The sequence below is a fragment of the Capricornis sumatraensis genome, chromosome 3 (genome assembly GCF_032405125.1).
Source record: "Capricornis sumatraensis isolate serow.1 chromosome 3, serow.2, whole genome shotgun sequence".
Classification (NCBI taxonomy): Eukaryota; Metazoa; Chordata; class Mammalia; order Artiodactyla; family Bovidae; genus Capricornis; species Capricornis sumatraensis.
The window spans coordinates 7,598,458-7,615,296 of record NC_091071.1 but is presented as its reverse complement, the minus strand read 5'-3'; positions in this window follow the sequence as shown (position 1 = coordinate 7,615,296).

Sequence of the window (16,839 nt, the reverse complement as noted above, 5' to 3'; positions counted from 1 at the left end):
GCCTGAAGCGACTCAGCAGTAGACCACTTTAGTCGTGTATGCTGGACAGTAAACACGGATAAACTTCCAAAGGGGAGGAGGGGAAACCGTGCCTGTTTCCAGTGGTGGTGATGGAAGAGACGGTTTCCACGCAGCCCTCCTCCCACGTACCTGGGAAACCAAGTTTAGTTAACTCTGGTTTAGTTACATTCCTATTTTCAAAAGTCAGTAGAATGTCTCTCCTCTAACTCAGTTTTCCCCCCCATATGATAAATGTTGAAAACAGAGAATTAAAATAATGATGGTACTTTCTATGCTCCAAACCAGTGTTTTTCAAGGTATTGGTGGTAGGGGTGTGGTGTGGGGATCCAGAGTAGCATCTCCTGAGGTTCGGTTCAGTTGCTCAGTCGTGTCTGACTCTTTGCGACCCCATGGACTGCAGCACGCCAGGCTTCCCTGTCCATTACCAACTCCCGGAGCATGCTCAAGCTCGTGTCCATGGAGTCGGCATTGCCATCCAACCATCTCATCCTCTGTCGTCCCCTTCTCCTCCCGCCTTCAATCTGTCCCAGCATCAGGGTCTTTTCAAATGGTACCTGCTTAAAATGCCTAATCACAGCCAGAGCTGTGATGACTCACTCTGGGGGGTGTGGCTGGGGTGGGTCTGGGTGTTTCAGGCAGGCTCCTCCCCTGCTGCTGAGCTCTGGGCACTAAAGGCAGCAAAAGTGACTGTGCCTGCTTGCAGGTTTGTAGGTTCTTCCTGCCGTAGGGGCAGTTTTTTTCAGGTGTGCACAACTTGCTGCTAAGTCGCTTCAGTCGTGTCCGACTCTGTGCGACCCCATAGACAGAAGCCCACCAGGCTCGCCCGCCCCTGGGATTCTCCAGGCAAGAACACTGGAGTGGGTTGCCATTTCCTTCTCCAATGCGTGAAAAGTGAAAGTGAAGTCGCTCAGTGTCCAACTCTTCGTGACCCCATGGACTGCAGCCCACCAGTCTCCTCCGTCCATGGGATTTTCCAGGCAAGAGTACTGGAGTGGGGTGCCATTGCCTTCTCCGGTGCACAACTTAACTGCTTGCTTTCAGTCACTGAGATTCGCTGAGTGACATCTGTTTCGCACCTATGACATCCCAAGCGCCCTGCTGGCACTGGGGCTCAGCAAGGAACAGAACACGCGGGTCCTTACTGTCAGAAGCTGAGTGGAGTCTGGGGTCGCGGGGGCTGCGGGTGTGGCAGGGTGCAGGCAGGTGAACCAGTGATGGAGCTGGGGAAGAAAGGGAACAGGTGGTGAGTGGGTGGAAAACGGAGGCCTACAGGAGCGAGGAGGCGGGAAATGCTTCTGGAGGCGGGGCCGCTGGGAGCGAGAGCGGGTGGGGGGGCAGAGGCTGGGTTGAAGGCCTCAGCTCCTGTTTTAAGTGTAATGGTGTTTCAGGGAGAAAGCCAATTCTGACTCCCTTGTTGGAACTGTGTCTTTGACTTGCTTTCCATTGCTTTTATTATGATGATCATACCCAGTGGCTTGCCTGGAGGACACTGCCCCTCTTCTTGACTGTAAACTGACGCGCCTTTTAAAGGCTGGGAAAGATTGAGGGCAGGAGGAGAAGGGGACGACAGAGGATGAGATGGTTGGATGGCATCACTGACTCGATGGACATGAGTCTGAGCAAACTCTGGGAGCTGGAGATGGACAGGGAAGCCTGGTGCACTGCAATCCATGGGGTCGAAAAGAGTCAGACACGACTGAGCAACTGAACTGAACTGAAAGTGCCTTTGTTCAGCTCAGGGAGAGAGTTTGTCCACCTGTGAATAGACGAGATTAGCACACCCCTTCCTCACTGCTTCTCACTCTGCCGGGGTCCAGCCCCGGTGGATCCAGGGAATTCGAAGGGTGGACGGCGTTGGCGTGGAAAGACTTGTTTATTTATTAATATAAGATTAGATTAAGAAACTATAGTGCAGTAGGAAGATTAAGTGGAGAAAGAGGGCAGAATAGCTTGGTTTATGCGGAAGACCAATAAAATTCCAGACAAGGAATTTGCACCATCTACGTTGGGCCACCGGCGCCCGCTTGAATATCTAAGGGTGCCTCGCCTTAAGCTCCCTTTTGCGCGGGTCTTAATAACCAGGGCAAATAAGTAGACCTGGCGAGCCTCCGCGCCCCAGATGGAAATTCAGCCTGAAATTAAAGTAAAGAGCAGAGAGAGGAAAAGGGAGAGAAAAAGAGAGAGAGAGAGACACGGGGGGAGCCAGATTCCCAAGAAACCAGGCCGAGACTAGTCCGAGAAACTGGTCCGAGAATCTGGTCCCATCCTTTATTGTTCAGAAGGCCTTTTATACTTTTGATAAAACATGGAGATCAATGGGTAACACAAAGTTATGCAGCGTTAGCAGTCCAGACTCTTATCAAAACCAGGCTTTTTTTTCTGCATACCTAATTGTATACACAAGTCTTAGGTAATTTACATCATCTTCCAGCCAAAAGGGCCAATTAACATTTTACAGCCTTTTTTCTGATAAGGGTTTGTCAACCACAAGACTTATTTGTGTTGATCTTCCCAAGGTCTGGTGCCACTCTCAGAAAGCACTAAATAAAGTCACATTCTTACACAGCAAAGATACAGCAACTTATAACAAGTAGAGGGAGTGCAGTGATTTACAGCAAAAGAGAAGCAATTAACTCAAAAGTCTAGTGTTGCTCACATCAAAACTACTATGTATCTTTTTCTGCATCCTGCTTACATTAGCATCCTTCCAGGTGCCTAAAAGATAAAGAATATGGAGGTCTGGCAGCAATCCTTGAGTCAACAGTGAAAACCCTCTACCAATATAATTTTTAACTCTTTAGAAAAGGCTCTGTATCTTTAAGATGCTTTTAAGCTTTGTGCCTCCCGCGGTTGGGGGGCTGTAAGCAATTCACAAGCTGTAAGAGGTCTGGGGAACCTGTTAGGCAGGCTAGAGAGCTATCAGAGGGGTTTAACTGAAACATCCCTTTCAAATGCAGAAGACTAAAACCCTGAATTGACTTTTTTCCAGAGAATATCAGAAAAGCGGAAAAGCAGAGCACAAAAGCCGGCAGATTTTTGTTGGGGTACATGCTTAGGAATTTCCAGAGGGGTCCCTGAAGTCTGAGCACGCCTTGCATATGTCAGCTTCCTTCCTCATGACCTTGTCACGGGCGGGATTCCTCACACTGGCTCCCGGCATCACTCTCTATTCTGCCTTTTGACTTTAGTTCCTCATTGCTTCTTTCTCTCTGACTTATAAAAGAACCTGGCATCCAGACCCCAATAAGATGGTTATTTTGAGGCCCTAGCCCACCACTTCTCAATCTGCTGACTCTCCGATTTAAGTCTCTCTCTTGCTTGCTTCAACACCTTGTCTCTTGGATTCACTGGCCTGTCGTGTGGCAGGCAGAGTGAGCTTGGACTCTGTAACAGTGGAAGTCTGACCTTGAGGACTGAACCCCAAGGGGAGGCAATATCTGGTTTCTGCTTTTTTTTCTTTTTTCACCATGAGGCATGTGGGATCTTAGTTCCCTGACCAGGAATTGAACCTGCGCCCTTGCATTGGAAGCTTGGAGTCTTAACCACCAGACTGTCAGGGAAAGCTCTAGTTTCTTTTAAAAGATCACTCTGGTTGCTGTGTGGGGAACAGATTTGGGGGTAGGGGGTGTCGTCAAAATCAAATTCTTGTGCCTGACATGCGGTGAGGCCAAACAAACTGAAAGGCTGGCGTTTAGAGCAGAGAAAGGTTTACTAGTCCAGGAGGTGCCAACTGGGCGGATAAGAGGTTTGTCTCAAATCCATCTTGCTGGCTGGAGTGCAAAGTTTATAAAGGCAAAAAAAAAAAAAAAAGGTAAAGAGGAGGGATCTTTGTGATTTCAGTTTCCTGAAAAGACCTCAGTTGCCTGCTTCTCAGTACCTCTACCATCTTGTGACTCTGTGTCACTGGCGATCTGTGTGTTCCTGCAAAACAAACTCATGAATCATGGTCTTGTGATTCCTTAACTTCTTTCTCAGAGCAAAAAGGATGGTTGAGGCCTTTTGTTGTTTACTTAGAACCGAGGTGACTGACTGGTGGAGAATTTCCCGGTCAGACCCTGCTGTTTTCAGGCCCCTTCGAACCTGCTCTTTGCTTCTGTGTTCCCTTCCTTCCCTAATTAGTAACTGCTTGAGTCCGTTCTTTTGAACTCAGGGAAGGTCTAGGAGACTATAAAGTCTTTTTCTGTAAACAAGAAATGGACACAGAATGCCGTTTGTCCCCAGGAGGGCCCTGCAGGGTCCTGCTTGGTTTCAGTCCCCTGTTTTCTTTGGTTCTTCTCAATCTTGAAGTCCCCTCGAGATTGCAGGACAGAAAGGGTATAAGGTTTTGGACAGGGGTTAATCATGAACTCAGGAGAAGCCCTTTCTTTCAGGGGGACTTGGTTTCAGAGGGGCCTGAGTGGGAAGAAGCCACAGCATCCATCCAAACTAGAGATGCTGGTGGTGTGTGCACTCGGGTGAATGAGGCAGAGACAGCGAGAGTGAGCAGGTCCGGTGAGATGGATGGATGTGGGGAAGGGGTGAGGAAAAGCAGGAACCAACCGTGACCCTGACTCTGAGGTTAGAGGCTCAAGCAACTGGGTGGAAGATAGAGGAGGAGCGTGCTTAGGGGATGTGGTCAGGTTTTGTGTTTTTGCCGTGCCAGGTCTTTGCTGCTGCGTGGGGTTCTCCCCAGTTGCAGTGCATGGGCTGCTTGCTGCGGTGGCTTCTCTTGCGGGGCACAGGCTCGAGGCGCGTACTGTAGCTTGTGGGCTCAGTGGTTGTGGCGCATGGGCTCAGCTGCTCCACGGCGTGCGGAATCCTCCCAGGCCAGGGGTCGAACACACGTCCCCTGCGTTGGCAGGTGGATTCTTATCCGCTGCGCCACCAGAAAAGTCCAAGTCACAGTTTCCTTATGCGAAGCTCACAGTGCTCATCAGACAGCCCCGAGGAGATGGCGGGTGGGTGGATACAAAGTCTGGGCCCCAGAGGGAAGGGGCAGCCACAACTCAGAAGACAGGCTGGTATTGAAAGCCACATATTAGGAACGATCCCCTGGGGCCTGAGTGTTGACAACGGAAGGCAGTGCTCTGGGTCACCCCCATGTTTGGGTGAGCGGCAGTGAGACAAGCAAGGGGAGGGCAGGAAGCCCGGCAGGGAGGCAGTGCCGTCAGGGACGCTGGCAGAGGAGTGAAGACGGAACAGAGTGCCACCGAGAGGCTGAACTGCTTCCCAAGCGGCGCTAGTGCTAAAGAGCCTGCCTGCCAGTGCAGGAGACTTAAGAGACCTGGGTTCGATCCCTGGGTCGGGGAGATCCCCCGGAGGAGAGCATGGCAAGCCACTCCAGTATCCTTGCCTGGAGAATCCCATGGACAGAGGAGCCTAGTGGGGCTACAGTCCATGGGGTTGAAAAAAGTCAGACGTGACTGAAGTGATTTAGCATCCAAGCACGAACCGTTCCTTCCCCGGGGAAATACGGGGTTAGGCTTCTGTGAGCCTCTGGTCCCATCAGTAAAGATCGATACACAACTTTTAGCATTCGTGATTCTTGGATGTGCTGAGTCTGGTTGCTGCCTGAGGGCGTCTCTGGTTGTGGAGAGCAGGGGCTGCGCGCTGGCTGCACCGTGGGCTTCTCCTCGCTGTGGCTTCTCTCACTGCGGGGCATAGGCTGTACGGCACAGGCTCAGTAGTTGAGGTGCTCAGGCTCACCTGCCCCATGGCCTGTGGAATCTGCCCGGACCAGGGACTGAAGCCATGTCCCCTGCATTGGCAGGCGGATTATTAACCCCTGGACCACCAAGGAAGTCCCACAACCTTGATTTATGTGTGTCTTTGTTTAAAGACCCTTTCAGCGGTAGATATTACTAATGCACCATCTATGAACTCACAGCACCTGATTCATGCCTGAACAAAGCTGCTCTAAGACACACCCAGCCTCCCTGAGCTTAGGAACACTAGTCTCTGCACTTTAACACGATGCCCGGGGGGCCGTTTAAAATGGAAAAACCATGGAGAAAAAGCACAAAGATGCAGAAATGGCCTGCCGTTAAGTAGACGAGTATAAGCTGAAACCAGAGGGCGGAGTGTTGCCTTATTTGACTTCAGCTGGCAACGGTGCATCGGGCAACTCAAAATTTCACCACTGTGCACATGTCTGCACCTGGCCGCAGAAGTATCGATTTGGGGTTACAAATCAAATTGAGTGACCAGGCCAGTTCACAAAAGCAGAAGGCGTGGACCACGAGGAGCGACTGTATTTAAGACTATTAGACGCTGTGGCACAAGTCTATACTATTATGCAAACACACGCACATACCACACTCGGGGTGGGAGTGGCTCACTACAGGAGGGCCTTCAGCCTGGCACCCTCTCTGCCAGGTTTGGGGTCCGCACACCCCTCCCTGCAGTGGCCCAGCCAGTGGCCGGAGCTGGGAGGATGGACGCTGCAGTCACAGCCGGGTTCAGGTGGCAGCGCTATACTTCCTTGCTGGGGGATTATTCGTCAAACCCACTTCACCTGCCTTCACTCAAGGTCGTTTAAGGCTGGCAGTCCCCTTAGCGGTGCGGATCCTTCACAGTAAGGTGTTTGCTAAGTAGTCTTCCAGCAGCTTGGAGGCACCTGTGCCTAGTTGGAGCTGAGCTGGTTAAGACCAGACGGGACCACTGACCCTCCACGTGGGTGACCTTTTGATGTCAGAGATCCGCTCTCAGAGGGTGCTAAACGTCTCCATTTTTTTTTTTGGCCTTGCGGGGGGAATTGAGGGGATGGTGCTTGCAGGATCTTAGTTCCCCAATCAGGGAAGGAACCTGGGCCTTTGTCAGTGGGAGTGTGGGGTCTTAACCATTAGACCACCGAGGAAATCCCGTGCCTCCGTTTCTGAAGGTGCAGAGGCCAGTAGCTGAGTTCCATCTGTGCAGGACAATGATGACCACACCTTTTCTCAATCACCTATCCCCACGCCCTCCATGCCCGGACTAGCCTGTTTCTCCGTTTGCTCTCCCACAATGCACCCCAAGCCTCTTGCCTTCTGGGAGGCAGGCCTGAGGTTTGTTCTCTCTCATTTGGCCGCCTTCTGAACAAACCCTCTCAGCTGTGAGCCTCAGCGTCTTGGCCTGCTGGGCATCAGGCAAGATGAACCAGGTTCGGTGGCGGTCTGAGCCGGCTGGGGGTAAGCCCAGACGGGCCTTCTGCCTGGGGCTCGTTAGCTGGTGCTGTGTCAGAACAGCTGCCTCGTCCTTTGGAAGACCTCTGGGTGATGCTGTGAAAGTGCTGAACTCAATATGCCAGCAAATGTGGAAAACTCAGCAGTGGCCACAGGACTGGAAAAGGTCGGTTTTCATTCCAATCCCAAAGAAAGGCAATGCCAAAGAATGCTCAAACTACCGCACAATTACCCTCATCTCACACACTAGCAAAGTAATGCTCAAAATTGTCCAAGCCAGGCTTTAACAGTACATGAACTGTGAACTTCCAGATGTTCAAGCTGGATCTAGAAAAGGCAGAAGAATCAGAGATCAAATTGCCAACATCCATTGGATCATTGAAAAAGCCAGAGAGTTCCAGAAAAACATTTACTTCTGCTTTATTGACTATGCCAAAGCCTTTGACTGTGTGGATCACAACCAACTATGGAAAATTCTTAAAAGAGATGGGAATACCACATCACGTGACCTGCCTCCTGAGAAATCTGTATGCAGGTCAGGAAGCAACAGTTAGAACTGGACATGGAACAACAGACTGGGTCCAAATTGGGAAAGGAGTACATCAAGGCTGTATATTGTCACCCTGCTTATTTAACTTTATGCAGAGTACATCATGAGAAACACTGGGCTGGATGAAGCACAAGCTGGAATCAAGATTGCCGGGAGAAATATCAGTAACTTCAGATATGCAGATGACACCATGCTTCTGGCAGAAAGTGAAGAACTAAAGAGCCTCTTGATGAAAGTGAAAGAGGAGAGTGAAAAGGCTGGCTTAAAACTCAACATTTGGAAAATTAAGATCATGGCACTCAGTCCCATCACTTCATGGCAGATAGATGGGGAAACAGTGGAAACAGTGACATACTTTGTTTTCTTGGGCTCCAAAATCACTGCAGATGGTGACTGCAGCCATGAAATTAAAAGACACTTGCTTCTTGGAAGGAAACCTATAATCAACCTAGACAGCATATCAAAAAGCAGAGACATTACTTTGCCAACAAAGGTCCGTCTAGTCAAAGCTATGGTTTCTCCAGTAGTCACGTATGGGTGTGAGAGTTGGACTATAAAGAAAGCTGAGTGCCGAAGAATTGATGCTTTTGAACTGTGGTGTTGGAGAAGACTCTTGAGAGTCCCTTGGACAGCAAGGAGATCCAACCAGTCCATCCTAAAGGAAATGAGTCCTGAATATTCATTGGAAGGACTGATGCTGAAGCTGAAACTCCAATAGTTTGGCCACCTGATGCGAGGAACTGACTCTTTGGAAAAGACCCTAATGCCAGGAAAGATTGAAGGCAGGAGGAAAAGGGGACAACAGAGGGTGAGACGGTTGGATGGCATCACCGACTCGATGGACATGAGTCTGAGTAAGCTCTGGGAGTTGGTGATGGACAGGGAGGCCTGGTGTGCTGTCCTCTATGGGGTGGCAGGCTCAGACACGACTGAGCGACTGCACACACCTTTACCTAGCTTCTTTGGCTTTCCTGGCCAGACTGGGTCGGGGAGTTGAGGAGGGAAGGGACAGAGGTCCACCTGGCAGTGTAATGGAAACCAGGGCCCGCTGCTCAAAAGCCAATAAAAAGAAACCAGGTTGGTGGAAAGGAAAGTTTGCTTTATTTTGGATGTCAGTGTAGAGAGGGGCCAGGGCAGATGCTTGTTCAAAAGAGAACTCCCCCTCCACCCCTGCCCCGACAATCCGGGGCCAAGAGCTTTTATAGACTGAGGGAGGGGGGTCCATGCAGAAACAGCGCAGTCAGCTCTGAGAGTCACCCTGCAGTTGGCCACGCGGCGGTCTGACCAGCGTTATCTTGGTTGTTTTAAGTACAGTTGGTCTTCAGTTCCAGGGTCGGCTTCTTCCCACTTCCTCGAGGCCAGTTCTTGAAACTGCAGTAGCTTTTGTCACGGCCATGGGACCTCCCGGGTGACGCAGTGGTAAAGAACCTGCCTGCCAATGCAGGACATGCGGGACATGCACGTTTGATTCCTGGGTCAGGAAGAATCCCCCTGGAGAAGGAAAAGGCAACCCACTCCAGTATTCTTGCCTGGAAAATTCCATGGGCAGAGGAGCCTGGCGGGCTACAGTCCCAGAGCTCGCCAAGAGTTGGCCACGACTGAGGGGTGAGCACACAGGCAAGTCAAGGCTACAGGCTGGTCATCATGTAGCTAACTTCTTCCACGTGATGGGGGTTTCAGCATCTGTAAGACCACTCACAGGATATGGCTCAGAATATTCTCTGTAGCCCTTGAGAAGGAACTAGGGGTCCTTAACATATGATTAAATTACAGTTATTTGGTTTCCTTTGACTCTTTTTTTGCTTCTACATTTTCTTAACTCTCTGATTAAACCTAGTCTTTGACTCAAGTTTTTCCACAATAGGCAGGAGGGGACATGGGGGACAAAGATCATAAGGTCAGCAGAATTTTGGTAAAAAAGTATAAAAGGTCCCAGCAGCTCAGGTACTCCATACCTGGGTTGGACGCCCAGGGCTCTGGTCTTTGGTCTTATTTCTGGTCTGTTTGTATGTGCCAAGATATCCTTTGGACTCTGGGCCTAAAAATGTATCCTTAAGTTATGTTACAAATTTGCAACTAGATTTGTTCTGTAATGGGAAGAAACACCGGGATGAAATGCCTTATGTGCAGTCGATTGTTACTGTATATTGTTAGAGAACCCGCCCGCTAAAGGAGCGGTGCAACACGGAATTCAGTCCCTGCTAACAGCCCTCCCGGAATACGACTTAACGTCTCCCTGAGTCACCTCACACTCCAGTCGTTGTTTTTGTTTATCACTAAGTCGTGTCTGACTCTCTTCGACTCCGTGGACTGTGATCCTCCAGGCTCCTCTGTCTGTGGGATTTCCAGGCAAGAATACTAGTGTGCATTCCCATTTCCTTCTCCAGGGGATCTTCCGGACCCAGGGATCAAACCTGGGCCTCCTACATTGCAGGCGGGATGTTTACCATCTGAGCTACCAGGGAAATCCCATTTTACTGAGCACAGATGAAGACTGGTTTGTGCATGACTCACAGGCAGTTAATCAAATTGGAGAAGATACTTGCCCACGAGTCCCTTACGCATACATTCTCGTCACTGCTCTGCTCACACGAGGTTTTTGTTGGTTTACTTACTGGATTTGAAGAATGCTGTGTGTGTGTGCTTGCATGCCCTTCAGATTTGAATCTCAAGAATTGTTTGCTTTTAATGGAAAGATCTGGATACAAGAGTTAAACAACCGTTCTGCTGGACAGGAAGTTCTCAGGGACTTAAAAATTCCTGCACGGTATCTGTAGAAATCCTGGCTAAAGATTTGAAGGCCCTTGAACTAAAAGAGGGAGCCCCACTCTAGTATGTGGATGGTACCATTTGATTGCATGTAAGACGAAGGACGCCTGAGACCAGAATACAGTTTTGACTTTGAACTTTATGGTTGAAATGAAGCTGTAAGGTGTCTGAGGAAAAGGCATAGTTCTCTGCCCTCTGTTGACCACTTGGGTTTTGAACTCTCACAAGGACAGAGTCTTGTCCCCTGACAGAAGGGAAGCTCTAGCCGGGCTTGCAGTTCCCACTATCAGGAGACAGTTGTGGGGATTCCTGAGAATGGCTGGGTTCTGAAGCATTTGGATCTACAACTTAAAAAATATTTATTTGGCTGTGCTAGGTCTTAGTTGCAGCATGTGGGATCTAGTCCCCTACTAGTGATTGGACCTGGGCCTCCTGCGTTGGGAGCTTGGCGTCTTAGGCCACTGGATCACTAGCGAAGTCCCTGTGCGGAGCACGATGGGAAGTGGAAACCATACTCTGGAGAACTGTCGACAGAGATCACCCAAGCTTTGGCTGGTTCCAGGTCCCCTACACTGATTCCTCCCAGTGGGCAGGTGAACCCCGAACAGATCTTAAGCAGCCTTTCAGAATGAAAAAAAGAAAGAAATTAAGGCTTGGAAAGGCAAGTCAACGATTAGGACTTCTCAAAGCTGGGCTAAAGCAGGCGCTCTCGCTAGCTGCTGGATGTCTTTGCTGCTTGCTCCTTTAGCATTTGTGCCCGTGCGTGATCGTCGGTGGTGGCTCACGTTTTGTCTCGTTGTGGTGTGAGGGCTGCTTATTGCAGTGGCTTCTTTTGTTGCAGAGCAGAGGCTCTGACTTCAGTAGTCATGGAGTGTGGGCTCAGTAGTTACTACTCGAGGGCTGAGTTGCCCCTGGCATGTGAAATCCTCCCAGAACATCGATGGACCCCGTGTCCCCTAGATTGCAGGCAGATTCCTAACCATCGGACCAGGTGGTGGCGGTGTTCAGTTGGTCAGTCGTGTCCGACTCTTTGCGACGCCATGAACTGCAGCACGCCAGGCTTCTCTGTCCTTCACCATTTCCCAGAGCTTGCTCCAACTCATGTCCATTGACTCAGTGATGCCATCCAACCATCTCATCCTGTCGTCCCCTTCTCCTCCTGCCTTCGGTTTCTCCCAGCGTTAGGGTCTTTTCTAATGAGTCAGCTCTTCACATCAGGTGGCCAAAGTATTGGAGCTTCAGCATCAGTCCTTCCAATGAATATTCAGGACTCATTTCCTTCAGGATGGACTGGTTGGATCCTCTTGCAGTCCAAGGGACTCTCAAGAGTCTTCTCCAACATCACAGTTCAAAAGCATCAATTCTTCGGTGCTCAGCCTTCTTTATGGTCCAACTCTCACATCCATACATGACTACTGGAAAAACCATAGATTTGACTACACAGACCTTTGTCCAAGCTGTTGGAAATTTCATCCAAAATCTTTTTCTGTATGTAATGATGCCTACCTCTTGTCCTGCCTGTCATTAATTTTTCAGCTGTCCTTAACTTCACTGTGACTTCCGATGTGATACATCTGATTAGTCTAACCAACAGAATTTCCTGTCCTGTTTTTCCTTGCCTAAGCTGAAATTTCATCCTTGTGACCTCAGATTAAAAAAAATAATAATAATTCTTTTCTACCTGTCAAGGTTCTGTTAGGTGAGAATAGAAAACATACGTATTTTTCCAGCCTGTGTTCCTTTCTATTTAGTATCTAAGTGTTTCAGCCAAACTGGTAATGATTGGGACTCTCCAGTATGTAAGGAGGTAAGACACTGATTCCCTGGCTTGACCGTGTCCTAGATGAGATCCGGTGCCTAAATTTTAACAATGTGTGTGTCCCCCTCAGAGCTGGTCTTTGTCTGCCATTTTGATTATCAGTCTTGGGCCGGTGACAGTTGGTACAGAGGTGGTTATCTGTTTATTGGGATCAAAGTGCTCACTGGAAACTGGGAACAAGTGAATGTTTAAGTGAGCACTCAACAGCTGCATTCTTCAAGCCCTTGTTAGCCCTATGCTTTTTAAAAAAACTTTTAATTGAAGTACAGTTGATGTACAACGTTGTGCTGTTAAGAGGGCGGCTTCCCAGGTGGCTCAGTGGTAAAGAGTCCGCCTGCCAATGCAGGAGATGTGGGTTCAATCCCTGGGCTGGGAAGATCCCTTGGAGGAGGAAATGGCAACCCACTGCAGTGTTCTTGCCTGGAAAATCCCAAGGGCAGAGGAGCCTGGCAGGCTGCAGTCCATGGGGTCACAGAGCTGGACACGACTGAGCGAGCACGCGCGATCACTGATAAGAGGCAGAGGGCTAACGCAGCTCTGTAAATCTGTCATCGCCCCCTCCACTCTCAAGATTGAGGAATGATCAGAAGACATGGGGGAAGTAAACTGAGGGTAATTATCAGTCAGATCCATTTCCTCTGCCTGCATTACTCAGGGTCATTTGTTCTGAGACCAGTGTGTCAACGAGAAGCACATAGCCTAAACGGTGTTTGTCAGTTGTTTCCCGGGGGCTTGGAGTCAGCTGTGTCTAGTTTGAGCTGAGCTGGCTAAGGCTGGATAGGACCAATGACTCTCCAAATGGGCCGGCCCGTGTGTCCACCTGGGGACCTTCTGACCTCGAAGGGTAACCCTCAGATGGTGCTGTAAGCAGACCCACTTTTGAACGTGCAGAGGCCTGTAGCTTAGTTACACCTGCACAGAACGACAGCTGTCACAGCTGTCTCCAATTCCCCATCCCCTCTACCCCCGCGCCTCAGGCTGCCTCGCTTCTTTACACCATGAACACCAAGAGCCCTTCCCCTTCCAGGTGAACCTGAGAGTTGTTCTGTCTTGTTGCTTGACTGCCCTGTGAATAAACCCTCCCTTTGCTGCAAACCCTGGCATCTCAGCATTTTGGCTGCTGCATGTTGGGCAAAATGATCCTGGTTGGTAACTGTCACAAAGGGCATTGATCCTTTTGGGGGGGGGGGGTGGGTCTCTCTTCCTCCTCACTGATGACACCTAATTGTTCCCTTTCTCTAAACATTTTTCATTTCTGAAGAAATGACACTGAGCAGGACTTGGGGGTTGGGGGAGCTTCTTGGGGACGGCCTCTTGTGTGTAGATTTACTGCGGTACAGCAAAGTGATTCAGTTATATAGATGTGTGTGTGTGTGTCTGTGTGCATATATACACATTAATATTTTCCATTATGGTTCATCATAGGATAGTGAATATAGCTCTGTGCCATACAGTAAGACCTTTTCTAAATATAAAAACTTCTATCTGCTGACCTCAACCTCCCACTCCGCCCCTCTCCCAACACCCCCTCCCCCGGAACCACCAGTCTGTTCTGTGCGAGATTCTGTCCCGCAGGTGGGTTTCTGTCGTATTACACACACACGATTTTTTTTGCAGCACTCACTGAACTGGGAGCAGAGTTAGCCGCTGGACTGTCAGGGAAGTCCCCGTCTCTGACTTCACTTAGTGTGGCCATCTCTAGCTGGATCCGTGTTGCTGCAGATGGCATGACTTCATTTTGTATGGCCGAGTAGCTTTCCACTGTATGTATGTGCACCTTTACCCAACGATCTGTCGATGGTCATTCCGCTTGTTTCCATGTCTTGGCTACTGTGAGTATTGCTGCGAGCATAGGGGTGAGTGTACCTTTTTAAATGACAGTTGAGTCTGGGTATGCGCCCAGGAGTGGGGTTGCTGGAGCAGTTACTGTGTTGTCGCACCGAGGGGCACATCAGCCCCTGGCCGGCTGTAGCTCTCGGATCTAGTCCAGCAGCCGTCTAAGCAGCTGAGTCGCCGGGACGACTCTGAGTGCTGACTGCCAACTCGGCGTCCCTGGCCCACAGCAGTTCGGTTTTGTGGTGAAGGACACGAGGCTCCCGTTCTGGTCTGGGAGATGTCACTGGTGAGCAGTGGGACTCTGCGTGTGATCACACCAGGGAATCTCCCCTACTGGGTTCCTGTGGCTGGAATTTGTCCTTGGTGTGGAGGGGGGAAGCACAGGACTTGGTCATCTGGTTTTGAGCACAGTGCTGCTCTAAGTGGAGCCTTCCCTTCTGGGCTGAGGAATCCCTCAACCACCCTGAACTGTGTGGGCCACTTGGGAAACTCCTCATGTAAACCAAGACTGGCTGGCGTTACCCTTCTCTGGAACAACAGATAGGAAATCTCCCATCCTCGTGCTGGGGAACTATGATCTGAGGGGCCTCTGAGCACTGGGTTGCTGGTTCTGATCTGTTTCTGATAATACCAGCTCTTTGAAAAGAAAAGAAATGAGAGCTCTCTTGCCTCTTGTAGTCTCCTAGGGTGTCTTACAAAACTGGGAAACTTTCACCAGATCTCTATGAAAACAAAGATAACTTCGGTGTAACACCATGTGGACACAATGTTTAGACTTCAGAGAAAAATGGCCAAGATAAAACTCTTGACATTCTAATTGTTTCCTTTTTGCATATGCAGTTAGGGAAATCCAGCTTGATAAAATTTTTCAAAATTCCGACCCTGAGAGCAAAAGTTTTCCTACGTACAAAGCCGAAATTGTAACTTCCATTTCCTTTAAATGCAAACACAGCTCACACTGTCTGAGACTATGGTTTTAGCTTAATAGGTAGAACATGAACTGAAAGGAAATGGAAAAGCCTTTTAAAACCAAGTGAAACTTATTTCAACTGCTATAAGTTAATGTGTTAAAACTACATGAGAAGCATTATCAAATGAGTGATAAGCCTTAAGTAATATTGTATGGGTAAATGTCATTAAGTGTTCTAGAAACTAGATGTTATCAATCTTAATTGAACGGTATTGTTATCAGTCTTAATTCTTGTTAACACATTACTGACTGGGGAATTTTTGCAGGAACGAATGCCTCTGGCCAGCAATTCCTTATGTCAGTGAACGTGGAAATGTCTGGTCAATAGTGTTCAGACAACAAAAGACGTGGTTCGGCTTGTCAGCTGCACGGTAATCATACCCTTAACTGCGCCTTTTCAAGTCCCTTGTCATTCATAGGTGATATTTCACTGATGCTTTTGCAAAAATGCTTCATCTTTAAGACTGACAGAAAGGACTTTCTGGCAAGCGCAAGGTTCTGATAACTTCCAGATCACACTGACGAACTGGGTAAGAAATTAATTCTAATGGAAACTCTGATGGTTTCATCAAACTGTTAACAAGATCAAGGATTAGTTACATGGGACTGAGTTAACTGATGAATATAGTTATAACAATTTTTAGTCTGTATCTTCTAGACATAAGGAAATCTTTTTAAAAAGTTAAATTTGATAGTCCTTAGGAAAAATTCTGGCACAATAGATTTTAAAGAGTCTATACGATCAATTACACTTAGGTAAATAATCAGGCCAAGTTTATCAAAACCTTAATTTGGCAGTGTTAGTTGCTCACTCGTTTCCGACTCTGCAATCCCATGGACTGTAGTGTCCATGGAATTCTCCAGGCAAGAATACTGGAGTGGGTTGCCATTTCCCTCTCCAGAGGATCTTCCTGACCTAGGGATTGAAACCAGGTGTCCCACGTTGCAGGCAGATTCTTTACCGCCTGAGCCACAACGGATAATTTAGAATGATTATGTTTTGATAACATACCTTTGTGGTTACTGAGGTTTTGTATATGCTGAGGTGGTTGTATTATCTACATCAAAGATGACCTTGTTGTTATGTTATAAAGTCTAAGTTTTAAAGGAATATCCCAAGCTTGTTTCTGAAGCTGATCACAGTGATCTGTCTTCGGATTAAGATCAGATGCCCCATGATCCACAACCAGGAGATTTACATACTGGAAGAGACATCATTTATTAAGACTCTCTCCAACCTAAATGGAAAACCTATCAGGCATTTAGGAGCTCAGTGGAAACTGAAAGAAACCGACTCTTGAGTGAATTATTTCCCACTTAAGGGCTTCTGCACTGGACTGGTCTATAGAAAGGACTGCTGACCTCCAAAAACACTGACACCAGGATGAGAGAAAGACAACCGCAGTGTAGACAGCTAACCCAAGAACCTGAACCAGGTCTGTAAGGTCACCGTGATTCAACTGAACTGGTCACCAAATGTTTGTCTCCCTATCAAAACAGGAAGTTTCATTTCTAATCATACTTCTGACTCCAATGTTCAAGACAGAAAATTCTCTTGTCAGGTTGAGTACTCGTGACATTTATCACCACTTGCTTTTAACTCTAAAAGCATATGAACAGTGTTTGTGTGACAATTTGGTATAAATGATAATGTATAGCCTATAAAATTAGCATACCTGTGAGCTTGTTCACTGTTTTTCTCATAATAGATTTAATATTTTTATATATTTACATG